Genomic DNA, 13,519 nt, shown 5'->3' with positions numbered 1-13,519 from the left:
CTCTTTAAACTGTACCTGTGCACTGTACACATTTTTTATATGCATGCTATGTTTCACAGCTGTAAAATATTTTAAGAGTAATACAACTACTGAATTATAAATTATCAGATAACCAAAATGAGAACTTCTGATTTCCTATCTTTTCATTTATCTGAGCAGCAGGTAATACTGTTATATACCATCTGCAGAACAGTCTTCTTTGGGTATATTACTAAATATACTTACGAAACAAAAATAACAATTAATAATCCAGTAAAGTATCAAATAATGCTGAAAATTAAGAAATGAAAATAACTTTTTTTTTTTTTTTTTTTTTTTTTTTTTGAGACGGAGTCTCGCTCTTTCACCCAGGCTGGAGTGCAGTGGCGCGATCTCGGCTCACTGCAGGCTCCGCCCCCCGGGGTTCACGCCATTCTCCTGCCTCAGCCTCCCGCGTAGCTGGGACTACAGGCGCCTGCCACCTCGCCCGGCTAATTTTTCTGCTTTTAGGCCTAATTTTGATTTTAGTAGAGATGGGGTTTCACCGTGTTAGCCAGGATGGTCTCGATCTCCTGACCTCGTGATCCGCCCGCCTCGGCCTCCCAAAGTGCTGGGATTACAGGCGTGAGCCACCGCGCCTGGCCGAAAATAACTTCCAATGAGCCACAACATACTTATTTTAATTTTTCAAAAAGAACTTTATTAGAAAGAAAAAGAAAACTAAATGAAAAAAATGAGATGCTTAACAAAACTAGAAAAAGGTGAGCACAGATTCATCAACACTTTAAGACTTCATATTTCCAACTACTTACTTTAAAATGGCGCACTTGATTTTAAAACTTAAAAATAAAAACAAATTTAAAAAATCGTACATTTAAATCATTGTTTATTAATATATCTCTGACTTAGAACACTCAGTATTTAAATTTCATTAAAATTAAATGTTAAAATATACTTATAAGCTGTTATCCATTTTTATTAAAAAGGACAACCCAAACTGTTCAATATTACCTAACAGAAACTTGTTTGTGAAATTAAAAGATGTTATTACAAAGCCTCACTCGTTAAAAGAATGAAAAAGAGAAATGTGACTAAATTGTCAGAAAGCTCACTTACTGGGGGAGAAAAAAGCCTAAGAGAAATAATGGCCTAAGGACCATTATTTTCAAAGCAGCTCCATCCCAGTTACAAATAGTTGCCACTTGGCCTCATCTTAGTAAATACCTAAGAGTGACATTTAATTAGCACATTAATGTTGAAAATTAATGAGTAGCTAAGTGGTTTTATATGTGTGAAATGTTATATTTTATTGAGTACTCTAAGAAGCAGTTTTCACTTCTCATTTATGTAGCAGTCCTATTTCTAGAGTACAAGGTTAAGTGTCTATCAGCAAGTGTCCACTGTATAAAAGATTGTCAAATTAGTCAGATTTGGCCAGGCACAGTGGCTCACACCTGTAATCCCAGCACTTTGGGAGGCCAAGGAGGGAGGACCATTTGAGGTCAAGAGTTGGGAGCCTACCCTGGCCAACATAGCGAGACCCTGTCTCTACCAAAAATACAAAAGTTAGCCAGGCGTGGTGGCAGGCACCTGTAATCCCAGCTACTCGGGAGGCTGGGGCAGGAGAATCACTTGAACCTGGGAGGCAGAGGTTGCAGGGAGCCGAGATCACGCCACTGCACTGCAGCCTGGGTGACAGTGCGAAACTCCATCTCAAAAAAAAAAAAAAAGGCCGGCATGGTAGCTCATGCCTGTAATCCCAGCACTTTGGGAGGCCTAGGCAGATGGATCACGAGGTCAGGAGTTCAAGACCAGCCTGGCCAAGATGGTAAAGCCCCGTCTCTACTAAAACTACAAAAATTAGTCAGGCGTGGTGGCAGGCACATGTAATCCCAGCTACTCAGGAGGCTGAGGCAGAGAATTGCTTGAACCTGGAAGGCAGAGGCTATGGTGAGCCGAGATCGTGCCACTGCACTCCAGCCTGGGAGACAAAGTCAAATTCCATCTTGCCTTACAATTCTGTGAAAAATGTTTTGAAGCTTCTTGTTAATGGCTTGTAATTATTTTATGTCTTTTCAGTATGTCTTCTTTTTCATCCGTAAATTCCTCTCAAATAAGCAGAAGCAATGTGTTTCTTCCACTGTAAAGCAGTGTTTAAAGGTTAGAGTTTATTTAACATTACTCCTCTTCACCCTACCGTAACTTTTAATCAAAGTTTTCAGTAAAAATATACACATATATATGTGTGTGTGTGTGTGTATGTGTGTATATACATATTTATTTATAAACAGTTTCTTTTTTGTTAGTAGGAGCTCCTCTGACAGCAGAAATTGACCAAGAGAAGAGCAACTAGATGTTGACCATGGGTGATCATCACCAAAAAAGGGAGCTGCCCATGAAATGCAAGTAAGCACAGAAGAAAGGTCTCCCATGTGGCAGAGCCAGTTTCTATGAACCAGCACCCAAGCCCTAGTCCCCATCCCCACCCCACATCCCCACCGAGACAGAGAACTGGCCACCAGCTCTCCATCTGGTCAGTCAGGTCTTGCAATGGCCAAGCAGACTCAGATCTGGTACTGTTCTGCACAACACAGTAGCTCCTAATCACATGTGGCTATTTAAGTTAATTAAAATTAGAAATTCAGTTTTTCAGTCACACCAGCCACATTTCAAGTGTTCAATAGTCATGTTTACTGGTGACGACTGTATTGGACAGCGCCGCCTATAGAACATTACCATCAGAAAGTTCTATTGAACACTACTGTAATCCCAGCACTTTGGGAGGCCTAGGCAGAAGGATCACGAGGTCAGGAGTTCAAGACCAGCCTGGCCAAGATGGTAAAGCCCCGTCTCTACTAAAACTACAAAAATTCTACTGCTGTAGAACACACATTTGCCCAAACATCAGGGTTATTCACAAATAAAATGAATGTACTTTTGGCAGGTAATATTTAAGAAGGTTTTACTAAGAAGGAAAGGTATTGATTGGCTCCCTGATAAATTATCCAACAATTTCAGGAGCAATTTATAATGTTAGTATAGTATCATCTACATATAAAAATGGAGTTTAGCAAAGTAAAAAGATTCTTTTGTGTGCCCAGACTAAAAAATTAAATCAATATTTTTAAGTGAAAAATGTTTGCTCACATAGATTAACTTCTTCAACCACAAGTGGGTTTTCATTATACTTGATCACCATCTGCTGGCCATGTTATTAAACTGCACACACAAATGAAATGATAGCTATATTGGGGTAAGACATACACAATACCAGCTTTTTGCCACAATGCATTCCTGGAAAACCACATCATAAAGAGGATCATTATAAAGCAAGTCACATATTCCATAAGGGCAGGACCATAATTAGAATCTTCATTCCAAACTAAAATCTAGCATCAAATAACCCATGGCAAAATCTCATTAAAGCAAAGATGTAAAAACTATAGTCCTCTATAATCATTTAAGATAGGATAATTATTCTCCAAGTTCTTTCTTATAGGTATGAACACACGTATTATTTAGATGACCCAACATGAGTTAAAAGATAAATATAATTTATATAAAATTAGCCTAAATCTGATATGGTAAAAATGGTAGGTAGTTAATAATAATTATTTGCACTCTCCTAGAAATCCTAAGCAATCTGGTGTAGGCTCCTAATAAAATGGCACCTAAAGAAATCTAATCAAATGCCTTCTTTTTCATCAATAAATTCCTCTCAAATAAGCAGAAGCAACGTGTTTCTTCCACTGTAAAGCAGTGTTTAAAGGTCAGGGTTTATTTAACATTACTCCTCTTCACCCTACCCTAACTTTTAATCAAAGTTTTCAGTAAAAATAATAAGTGCTATTAAATCATTTTTTTACATCTTTCCCTATCCCAGAACCTAACTGCACTTTGGTGATAAGCTACCAGACCACACATACTTCACTGAAAAGACATAAAATAATTACAACCCATTAACAAGAAGCTTCAAAACATTTTTCACAGAATTGTAAAGCAAGAATACAACCTATTACTTTTGTGTTGTCTTTGAGATAAAGCATGAAGAGTATATAGATGATGTGAACTAAAATCAAAATATTAGTTACCGGCTGAGCACGGTGGCTTACACCTGTAATCCCAGCACTTTGGGAGGCCGAGGGAGGGGGATCACCTGAGGTCAGGAGTTCGAGAACAGCCTGGCCAGCATGATGAAACCTCATGTCTACTAAAAATACAAAAAAAAAAAAAAAAAAAATTAGCCAGGTGTGGTGGCACACGCCTGTAATCCCAGCTACTCAGGAGGCTGAGGCAGAAGAATCGCTTGAACCCGGGAGGCAGAGGTTGCAGTGAGCCGAGATTGTGCCACTGCACTCCAGCCTGGGTGACAGAGCAAGACTCCATCTCAAAAAAAAAAAAAAAAAAAAAAAAAAAAAAAACCCAGTTACTTAGGCAGCTTCAAATATATGGCATGAAAAAATGTAAACAGTGAGGCCAGCCACTGTGTTCCTTCTATCCTTGAAAAAGAGGCCTGTTATGTTGTTTAAAGATTCCTATAAAGCCTCTTTTAAAATACAATTACCATTCTTTATTTTGATATTGTGCAGGATTCATACTTATAATCTTTTTTTTTGAGACGGAGTCTCGCTCTGTCGCCCAGGCTGGAGTGCAGTGGCACGATCTCGGCTCACTGCAAGCTCCGCCTCCCGGGTTCACGCCATTCTCCTGCCTCAGCCTCTCTGAGTAGCTGGGACTACAGGCGCCCGCCACCACGCCCGGCTAATTTTTTGTATTTTTAGTAGAGACGGGGTTTCACCGTGGTCTCGATCTCCTGACCTTGTGATCCACCCGCCTTGGCCTCCCAAAGTGCTGGGATTACAAGCGTGAGCCACCGCGCCCGGCCAATCATAACCTTTCTGCAGAGTCATAATTTATTTTTCTCAGGGAATACAAATGACTTTTAGTAACGGAAAATAATTAATGACCAACAGACTTTAAGATAATACCCTTTGGGAGGATTAGTAATTAGAGAAGCAAAGGCATGGTCAATCTAACAAGCAAGGTCCTGATGAACTAGTACAATAACAATTCACCATACCAGTGATGATGGTGGTAGCCGCAGCTAACACTTAACAGGCCCTCTGTCAAGGGCTCTACACGCCTTATTTCACTTTGTCCTTACAACTCCATGGAGATAGTGGTAGTACTAACCCCAAAGTTAGTACTACCACTATCTCCATTTACAAATGATGAAACTGGGGTTTAGAGAAATTAAGTAACTTGCCTGAGGACAGATGGTTGCCAAGCGTCAGAAGTGGAATGTGAACAAAGGCAAACTGCCTTCTTTCAGCTCAACCTAGAAATAACCATAAACAAAGGTATAGCTGTCCAGGATTGCTGATGCAGCACAAATGGAAAAAAACAGATAAAACTGAAATTTCCATATTTGCTGCATAAAGTACTTATGCCTATATGATACACTAGAAAGAACATGGGTGTGAAATCATAAGGCCCTGCATTCCAATATTGGATCCATCACTGGAAAAGTCACTGGACTTTCCTGAAGCTGTTACCTCGTCTATACAAAAGGGCAATGATGTCAACCTCACTGGACTGTAGAGAGGATTCAATCAGATGACTTGGAAAAGATTTCCAGAACAGTTCCTAGCATGCAGTAGGAGATCCATAAATGGTAAGACTTGCCTCACTTGGCCTCTGCTTTCACAAATTAGAAATACAAGTGGAATCCACAAACATTTATTTACTAGAAAATTTTTTATTTTTATGTTTACATGTATATATGTTCGTTATACAAATTTATTAATTTGCATTGTGTATGCACAAACATTTTAACAAGATATTTCGGAAGGCAACTGGACAGTATCTATCAAAATAGAAGAGTGTGATTATTAGAAATACCATAGACACATATTTTTACAAGAACGTTTTTAAATGTACACTCCAAATAGTCCCAATCCCTAAAGCTATAACCACCTTTACAATTTCATGTGTGGTACCCAGAAAGATTCCCTGCACACGAACACGTATGTATCCACAGAGCCTCTAAAACACATATACACAAATGCAAATGGAAGCGTCCTATACTTTATGTACTTTTTAACTTCATCCTATTAGACCTTGCCATAATAACCTATATATATGTATATGTGTGTGTATATGTATATTTTTTTAACCATGCACAAGATGTTGAACCAACTAATAACCCCACCAACAAAGCAATTTCTCATCTAGGAATCCATAATAGCCCAAAACACATGCAGGCATATAATAATCATTCTTGATATTCTAACTGATAATTTGGCATCTTGAAATCATGGACCAAACTAACAGCCAAAGTTGTTCACATCCTGACCATCCCTGTCTTTTTGTGGGCACTTGGAAATTATATTACAAACCCTCCAACTACAAACCCCAACATTGGTGTTTCACTTTCTGTCCAATAGGGAACATCCCACTACTATATAAAAAGGCTCTCGCCCATGCTTCTCCTTGCTCCTTCTGCCTCCTGACCAACCCTTGTGCTTCTCCACGTGGCCTGCATGGTGTGGCATGCCTCCCTCCTCCTGGAAACTGTGAGAAATAAACTCTTCTTTCAAAGGCAACTTGTCTCTATGTCTGTCAACGTATAATATCTGATTAAAACAAACCCTGGGTGCATTTTTAAATAAGGTGCATGATGATGGATTACTAGGATGTTAACTCAGGCATTCTTTATAACAATAAAAAATTAAAAGCAGAAGAGACAGGTTAAATTATAGTATATCTACATTATGGATTATCTATAATTTAAAAGTCCACATGATACAGGTTTAAGACACAGCTGAGTAAAAAAAAAAAAAAAAAAAAGAGCAAGTCTCAGAACAGCATGTACAGCATGGGTCAACTGTAATTTCTTTTTTTATTTTATTTATTTTTTTTTTTGAGACAGAGTCTCGTTCTGTCACCCAGGCTGGAGTGCAGTGGTGCAATCTCGGCTCACCGCATCCTCTGCCTCCCGGGTTCAAGCGATTCTCCTGCCTCAGCCTCCCGAGTAGCTGGGACTACAGGCACCCACCACCATGCCCAGCTAATTTTTTGTATTTTTAGCAGAGACGGGGTTTTACCATATTGGCCAAACTGGTCTCGAACTCCTGACCTCGTGATCCGCCTGCCTTGGCCTCCCAAAGTGCTGGGATTACAGGCGTAAGCCACCGTGCCCGGCCTGTAATTTCTTAATTATATAGGTGTGGATGTCTATTGTAAAATGATATGCACAAAATTGTTAATGGTGATTACCACTCAAAAGTGGGATAAAGAGGACACAGAGAGAAGGATTGTGACTTTTTACTCTAAATATTTCTATACTGAGGTTTTTATAAACATGTATTATATATATAGATTGCATACTTTTCTAAAATGAAGATAAAGACTGTACTAGTCATCTATTGCTGTATAAAAAATTATTACAAATTTAACAGCGTTAAACAACACACATAAATTTTCTCATGTTTCTGCAGGTCAGAAGTCCAGGCACAGCTGAACTGGGTCCTCTGTTTAGGGCCACGGAAGGGTGCAATCATGATTGCACCAGACCTGGGTTCTCATCTAGAGGCTCTATTAGGGAAGGATTCACTTCCCGACTCGTGTGGATGTCAGCAGCATTCAGTTCCTTATGGCTATCTGATTCATGTATGATTTATGGCAGCTGCTTCTTCCAAAGCCAACAAATGGAATGACAGCAAGTCTACTAGCAAGACGAAGTTATGTAATCCTGGGAATAATATCCCATTACCATTGCCATAATCTATTGGTTAGAACCAAGTCAGAGGTCCTGCCGATACTCAAGGGGAGGGGATTATGTAAGGGTATGAACACCAGAAGAAGGATCATGAAGACCACCATCAAGACAATTAAGGTCTTTATCAGACCTCCATGGTTAAGTATCTGAAGGCTGATCAGAAAGATAATATATATTGATATAGCTCATGATTGTAGATCTAAATGAAATTAACCAAACTATACATGCATGAGATCTAAGTCTATGGTCTCCTTAGTAACACTGTCTAAAGTCATGCTCCAAACTCAAATATAACTAAAATATTTCATTGTCAAGAAAATAGGCAGATAGGCCAGGCATGGTGGCTCATGCCTGTAATCCCAGCACTTTGGGAGGCCAAGGTGGGCATATCACTTAAGGTCAGGAATTCGAGACCAGCCTGGCCAACATAGTGAAACCATGTCTCTACTAAACACAAAAATTATCCAGGCATGGTGGTGCGTGCCTGTAATCCCAGCTACTCTGGAGGCTGAGGCAGGAGAATCGCTTGAACCTGGGAGGCAGAGGTTGAAGTGAGCTGAGATTGTGCCACTGCACTCTAGCCCGGGTGACAGAGTAAGAGTCCATCTCAAAAAAATAGAAAAGAAAAAAGGCAGATATTTGACATAAAAATGCAGTAACAGATATATAATAGCAATGCAATGTGGAACAGTAGTTTTTCTTATAGAAAATATGGGTAATAAGATTACCGTAAACCAAAAAATATGAAAAATGAAAGCAAAGAAGAGAACCAGGACAGGACTACTAGCTAAGTGTTGAAGCTGTTTGATGTGAAATGCTAAGTACACTAGTATATAATGTATACTTGGTGGAAAAAATAAAGCATGAGAATAAGCCAGATGGAGTATGACCTCACCATACTTCTAACAAGTTTGGAACAAGGCTATATACCATATCCTACAGGAAGAATAAAAGGAAAGGGAAGGTGCCATCTCTACTGAATAGGGAGTCCTAACAAAAAGGCTTCAAAAGGACTCTGCATCTTTAATAACATAAATAAGGCTAGGACACAAACAGCATCATCTAAAATGCCATTAGAAATACTTCACATACAAAAAAGTCTAAGTAAAGCAGGATTTTATAAAGTGATCAAAAAAGAAACACTAAGGGGGGAAAAATCTTTTAAGATTAAAGAGGTTTTTCAAAGGCCAAGTTGAAGTGGCTGTAAAATTTATGAGGCAGCATTAAACTTCAGTTCTAAGTAACAATAAATTATTCACTATAAAAACATACATGTGTCAAATATCACAAGCCTCTTAAACTTTTTAAAACAATTTCTTGCAGAACTGATTAGATATATTAGGTCAAGATTAGCAGATACTAACTTTTTCATTAGCACACTATGATCACTCAAAGTAAAGGAGGAAATTTAGAAAAGAAATAAGACAGAACCGTCAGTAGCCAATTCACCACCACATGTGATCTGATGTCACACATGATACATATTTCACCTTAAGATCAGTTTTCTTGGCCAGGCGCGGTGGCTCACACTTGTAATCCCAGCACTTTGGGAGGCCGAGGCAGATGGATCACGAGGTCAGGAGATCGAGACCACGGTGAAACCCCGTCTCTACTAAAAATACAAAAAAATTAGCCAGGCGTGGTGGCGGGCGCCTGTAGTCCCAGCTACTCAGAGAGGCTGAGGCAGGAGAATGGCGTGAACCCGGGAGGTGGAGCTTGCAGTGAGCCGAGATTGCGCCACTGCACTCCAGCCTGGGTGACAGAGCAAGACTCCGTCTCAAAAAAAAAAAATAAATAAATAAATAATCAAGTTAAAACTATTAAATTAAAAGAAACATAAGATACCCTGAGATATTTTGTTTTGGCAGCCCTAATTGACCTTAGTGATTCTGACATTTGACAGAGGATATTTTAAGCATGTCCTTTCCAGCTCCTTCATTGTCATATTCCTCACAGTGTGTGAAGGGAATCGCTATAAACTACATCCAAGCTTCCCTCCATGTTTTCTAAAATTTATGCTTCCCTCAACGTTTCTGAAATGTTAAAAAGAACAAAAAAATCCTTTTAGGCCATTTCCTCTGTCACAATATTCCCGTTTCAAAGGGATTTTGTACAGATTAAATATGTGGCAGTGTCTAACACAATCTACCCATTCATGCATGCATTCACTCTTGAATATAGATACTTACAGAATTCCTAACATGTTCCTTCCCAGTGCTAGGGGCTGGAAATATAGCAAATACAGCAAACAGCAAAAACACAAGTTCCTACCTCATGAAATTTACAATCTAGCACACAGGACAGATAGTAAGCCTCTATGCATGGGATGAAGGCAGCAAAGAAACACAGAGTACTAAAGGAGTAAATGGCGGGACCGCCTAAACTGCCCTGGGATATCAGATAAGGCTTTTTTCACGTTGCGATCTCTGAAGGATGGGTAGGACTCAGCAGGATCACCAGAGTGCCTGCTTTTCCCATTACTTATTATATAACTGACAACGAATGCCTCATACTCTAGCAATCCTTTTGCGTTAAAACGCCATTTAATAATAGGTGACCAACAAGGAGAATTAACTTATTTTTTACAATTGTGGGGATTTTACTATGGTTTCATTTCTCAAAAAAGTCAGTGGGCAATAGTTGAAGGATATTCTCATTGTATTTTCTCAAACTTTATCCTGTATTCCAAAGAAGAAAAAAATCTATTCACCCGGACTCTGGAAATCTCGTCTATTTCCTATCCTGAAACCTTCTTTTTTTTTTTTCCACTTTTTTTTATTATTATTATACTTTAGGTTTTAGGGTACATGTGCACAATGTGCAGGTTTGTTACATATGTATCCATGTGCCATGTTGTTTTGCTGCACCCATTAACTCATCATTTAGCATTAGGTATATCTCCTAATGCTGTCCCTTCCCCCTCCCCCCACCCCACAACAGTCCCCGGAGTGTGATGTTCCCCTTCCTGTGTCCATGAGTTCTCATTGTTCAATTCCCACCTATGAGTGAGAACATGCGGTGTTTGGTTTTTTGTCCTTGCGATAGTTTACTGAGAATGATGTTTTCCAGTTTCATCCATGTCCCTACAAAGGACATGAACTCATCACTTTTTATGGTCTCCTTCTCTTATACACACCTGAATCCTTGCAAATACTTCCATGACTGCGCATAGCCACTGCATTGAAACTATCCATGTGCTCATCTCTCTCCCCCACTCATCTAAAACAATGGTTATAAATCAAAAGTCTGGAGGGCTTAACAGATGAGTGATCATACTGCCAGATATAAGGATATCCTTCACTTCTACAAAGACAGTGTCTCTCCCCTTCTGTATTTTGTTCACAGATGAGGTCTCACTCTATTGCTCAGGCTGGTCTCACACTCCTGGGCCCAAGCTAACCTCCTGCTTCCACCTCTTGAATAGTTAGGACCATAGACGCACAGGTTGTGCCCAATCCTCTCCCCTTCTTAAATCACATGATCCCTCTTTTCTACCTTTCTTCTTTCACTTGATAAAACATAAAAATAGAAAAACAAATACTTCATTTTCCTCTTAACCCTACTTAAAGGGGGAAAAAAAACTCAAGCTCAGTAAGAGATGCAATAGACATCAAATTTGGTGTCAGGAATTAGAAGGAAATCGTGAAGGCATACGCTAAGGGGGTTAACCAAGAACTACTTAGCTCCAACCTATGGCTGCCTCCTGGAAAGATTTCTAGGTGTCTAGTTTTAAAGAGAAGCCAGAAAGTTGGGCATTTATATGAAATTCCCCAAATGTTAATTTTGACAACTCATTTAAAATTGTTAAAGACATTAAGTCCAACAAAACAAATCTACCCACACGATTCATTCAGTCCAGGAAGATTACACATTTTCAAACTATGCTCTAAGCTCTAAGATACAGGAAACTACTTTAGTTCACTTTGATACTGTAAACTCCACATTCATTACATCTAGAAAGGAACCCAGAATTTAGCTGGACTCTTAGCAGATATTTTGGCAAACAACTGATGTATTTTGCAGCTAAACTAAGAATCGTATTTTTCTTTGTATACAGACCACAATCTCTTTATACTTCCATATAAAAAGATTGCTTCAAAGGCTACAAAAATTCTACAATTACACCTCTTCTAATTGTAATTCTCCTATGAATGTAAAAATAAGTATTTTAACACCACACTTCCTACAGACTCATCTATTTGTTTCTTTTTACTCTTCTGAACATGCCCTTAAGTATTTCACCTCTTCCTTTTTGCCTCCCCATTCTGTTTCTCCTTTCTACTGAAATAATTTCATATGGACTGGATCTCTCACTTTTGTTTATCTTTTTTTCTTTTTTTTTTTTTGAGACAGAGTCTCGCTCTACTGCCCAGGTTGGAGTGCAGTGGCACGATCTCAGCTCACTGTAAGCTCTGCCTCCCAGGTTCATGCCATTCTCCTGCCTCTGCCTCCTGAGTAGCTGGGACTACAGGCACCCGCCACCATGCCTAGCTAATTTTTTTGTATTTTTAGTAGAGATGGGGTTTCACCGTGGTAGCCAGGATGGTCTCGATCTCCTGACCTCGTGATCCACCCACCTCGGCCTCCCAAAGTGCTGGGATTACAGGCATGAGCCACCATGCCCGGCCTGTTTATCTTTTTCGACCATAATATCTCAGGTCTGAAAAACATATAAACAGACTACATCAACTGTGGAGACATTTCAAATTACTAATAACATTTCTATATCTGTTTAAGGAACAAACCAAAAAAATTATAGTGGACAAGAAAGATTATACTGTTAACAGAAACAGATTTCTAAAATTAAAATTACCAAGAGAATGGTGAGGAGTGAAGTATAAAGTATGGTACATGGTAATTGACACTGTCCAATATTTTAACATTTCAAGGAATAAGGCCAAATGGAAAAGTAAAAATTTGATAGAAGTCCAAATTTAAATCTATCCCTTCCCTAAAGCCAAAAGTTATGCTAACACAATGGCCTTTTTGTATATTTCAAAAATTCAGAAATTTATTTTTATTTGCACTAAAAAAACCTATTTAAGTTTAATACTCTAGTAAGAAAGCACCATCTAATGGGGTTTACGCTTACATTCATTATATTAAGTGAAAACAAATATTGTTCAAGGTGGATTTGCAGGATATTATATTTTGTTCAAGTTATTGATAATGCTTTTAATGTATGCTTGTCATAAAGGAAAATACATAATTGTGTCACTTAAAGATGCTCAGGGACCACTTGTCAAGCAATCAAAAATATATATGAAGTTAGCAGGTATCTATTAAATGGCTAAAAATATAAAATAATCTTGAATGTGGCTGGGCGTGGTGGCTCACACCTGTAATCCCAGCACTTTGGGAGGCCGAGGCGGGTGGATCACGAGGTCAGGAGATCGAGACCATCCTGGCTAGCATGGTGAAACCCCGTCTCTACTAAAAATACAAAAAATTAGCCGGGCGCGGTGGCGGGCGCCTGTAGTCCCAGCTACTCGGGAGGCTGAGGCAGGAGAATGGCATGAACCCGGGAGGCAGAGCTTGCAGTGAGCGGAGATCGTGCCACTGCATTCCAGCCTGGGTGACAGAGCCAGATTCTGTCTCAAAAAAAAAAAAAAAAAAAAAAAAATTAATCTTGAATGTGCAGTTAAGGGAAAAGTAAACTACTTACCATTTAAAAAAAAAAGGAAAAACAGAATGTATAAATCAGTTCCAAAGACAGATTAAATGATGAAACACATTCAGAATCCCATTCTCTTCGCATAC

General features: G+C 39.1%; 1 protein-coding gene across 1 annotated transcript in view; it reads right to left on the bottom strand.

Moving 5' to 3' along the window:
- LOC115838269 (centrosomal protein of 112 kDa-like) overlaps window positions 1-13,519 on the bottom strand; it is a 51,401-nt gene that overhangs the window by 20,448 nt on the left and 17,434 nt on the right. The window lies entirely within an intron of this gene.

This window comes from Nomascus leucogenys, chromosome 14 (genome assembly GCF_006542625.1).
Source record: "Nomascus leucogenys isolate Asia chromosome 14, Asia_NLE_v1, whole genome shotgun sequence".
NCBI classification, from domain to species: domain Eukaryota; kingdom Metazoa; phylum Chordata; class Mammalia; order Primates; family Hylobatidae; genus Nomascus; species Nomascus leucogenys.
Note: the sequence above shows the minus strand (reverse complement) of the source record. Positions and strands in the feature narration are given on the sequence as shown.